At 41.2% G+C, this 2856-nt stretch overlaps 1 non-coding gene across 1 annotated transcript; it reads left to right on the forward strand.

The window, feature by feature from the left end:
- The first annotated feature begins 1481 nt into the window (after positions 1-1481).
- Positions 1482-1588, forward strand: LOC115507910. The gene has a single exon (XR_003966833.1). It is a non-coding gene; the product is annotated as a U6 spliceosomal RNA (small nuclear RNA).
- Positions 1589-2856: the final 1268 nt, after the last annotated feature.

Genomic DNA, 2856 nt, shown 5'->3' on the forward strand with positions numbered 1-2856 from the left:
GATGCAATAGTTCATTTGAAAAAATTTAACTTCATTTTATTTCCATAGGTCTGTCATGTTCTGCGATGTATTGGTTCAAGTTGCCTAGGAAGATGAAAAATCTGATAAAGGAAATTCTGAGTTAAAAAATGACACATACAGACCAAGTGACAGTGGCTTCTGAAGAAAAATCTTGCATGTCCTCCTTCTTCCCCTTTTGGGCATAGCTGTCCTTTTCTCTCTAATTTGGACATCCTAGGAAATGATTTTCCAAGAAGTGCCTTCTGTTAGGAAAATCTATTGAGATGTCTCTGGGTTCTCCACTTTGACACCCAAGCTGCTAATCTCTGCTGCAGAAAGTGGTGCAAGCTTGAGGACCATGTCATTCGTGATAATGGCCTCTAGCTTCACCTGGCCTGCACTACCATGCCAATATGCCTACCCCAGCAGCACTGTTCTGTTTTCAAGAGATGGAATGAACCTATAACTCCACAGAGACAACAGACACAGGCTAGGCATGAAGTCCCTTCGTCTTATACCCCATCTCTCTACATTGAGGGTTTTCCAGTTCTTATCTTATGTTAGCTCTCTGTAGCATTTAATGCTACTGACCTTGCTGGACAGGAAATGTAAGTTTAGTGAGCAAGAGTGAGATTATAGGGTGGGGACTGGGTGAACCAAAGAGCTGATTTTTGCTGTGTGAGAATGTGAACTCATGATCTTTCTGGGCTTTCTAAAGATACCGGAGCTATGGATGTTAACTAGCTACAGAAGCCCAGAAAACATCCATCCCTTGTGATTTCCCGTATGATGGAGACTTTGCCTGTTTCTTCCATGCTCAATTCTGGTTATCTTAAGGAATCTGTTGTGGCTTCAGCCACAGCTGGACTACAATGCCTTCCCCTCTTCACCTGCTTTTGCTGGAATGGTGGGAGCAGTTTTCTGTGTTGGAGACCAGATGCCTTTTCTTGTAGAAATGCTCAATTACAGTTGGACCAGAACCCTTAGTGCAGTGTAATCCTTCAGATACGTTGTGGGTTAAAGAGGCATGCAACTCTGCTTTTGCGTGGGAATCTAAACAACCTTTCATGACATTGCTTCTAGGGGAAAATGCAGTTTGAGTTCCAAATAATTGCCTTATAAACAAACACATTCAGTGCCTGTGTTGGGAACTGCCTGTTCTGTGAGCTAAGAAGTTAGCTGTTTTTTACAAAGTGGATTTTCCGCTTCTGTCCTTAGGTCAGCCACGCTTTTCTGAATCATGTGTTGTGTGTTTTACATCAATTAAAATAATTTTCTCTGAAATTATACTAGAACACCTGTTCATTCATCCATCAATGTGTCTATCCACTTCTTTGAACAGTATGCTCATTTTTAATGTGCTATTGATATAGTATTTATTAAAGTCTTTCTACTTTTTACTATTCTTGTACCTGCTAAGGATTTTTGTTGGCATTGAGTGTATGTAGTTTTCATGCACGAAAGCTAAATGGAAAGTTTCAGTACTCGCTTTGGCAGCACAGATACTAAAATTGGAACGATGCAGAGAAGATTAGCATGGCCCCTGAGCAAGGATGACATACGAATTTGTGAAGCATTCCAGATTTTCCAGATGTGTAAGTAGAACTTTTGTTAAATCAAAAAAAGAAAAAAGAAGAAAGAAAGTTTCATTGGTCTATACGATTCTCTGCTATATGCTAAGGTCTTCCAGGGCAGGACTAAGTCAGTCTCCTTTGCACCCTTTTTGCTGAAGAAGTCTTTTCTTGCACTGAACTGAAACACCATAGTTCTGACCCGTTTTGAAATACATTACCATGGCACTTGGCAATGAAGAACTTACCTCATTATGGCTGTCTTTCTTGGCCACTGAGATCAATCAGGTTCAAATCTAGATTAGGTGATTATTGCTTTCAAGAATAAAGAAATTCTTTCATATCCTTGTGGTAGGCACTGGCTTGCTCATCACACACATTTCCTCCTCTAATGTGAGTGCATTTCCCAAGATCCTTTGTCGTGAGAGGTGGCCAAGTTCTAGGCAATGAAAGGTGAATGGAAATGAGCGTGCCACTTCCAGGCTCTGGCTGACAGACACTTCCCTGTATAACTTCCCATGCTCTTTCCCTGTTTGTTGGATGAGTGCGGAGGACTGTGAGGCCCAGGAGGAATATAGAGTACCCAAGATGGAAGTAGCCTGGGTCCTTGAGTGACCATGTGGAAGTCCACTCAGTCAGCAACACCCATTTCCGATGTCATATGAATAAGAAATAAATTTCTACTGTATTCAGTCACTGAGATTATGGGGTTTATCTCTTTTAGAAGCTGGCATCACCCTGACTAATACAATTTTCCTTACACATATTTGAGAACTGTTTTGTCCTTTGTATATGTAGATGATGATTATATTCTGATAGCAGTTCTCTGATACCAACTGGGTGTTCTACAATTCAAATCAATTCGATTCAATTCAATTCTGACACTAAGTAGAGTTAGCCCAAATCCCTTAACCTACAGGTTAAGGGGCTCAGTCCTATAATGCTTCTCCCACTTCAGACGCCAGCTACATACAAGTCCTGGGTATTCCCAAGCCACCTGCACTTCTGCCTGGCTAGCTACAAATCTGGGAGTTCCCATGACCACTCCTACCTTCAGGTTCAATAATTCACTAAAATGACTCACAGAATCCATAGAAAGTGTTATACTTATGATTACACTTTTATTGTAGAGGATACAACTCAGGAACAGCCAAATGAAAGAGATGAATAGGACAAGGTCTGGGGGGCAGGTGGCATAGAGCTTCTATGCCCTTTCCTTGTGGAATCAGGGCACACTATCTTCCAAGAGCATCCATGTGTTCACCATTTCATTATGTAACATGAT

The sequence above is a fragment of the Lynx canadensis genome, chromosome X, assembly GCF_007474595.2.
Source record: "Lynx canadensis isolate LIC74 chromosome X, mLynCan4.pri.v2, whole genome shotgun sequence".
Classification (NCBI taxonomy): domain Eukaryota; kingdom Metazoa; phylum Chordata; class Mammalia; order Carnivora; family Felidae; genus Lynx; species Lynx canadensis.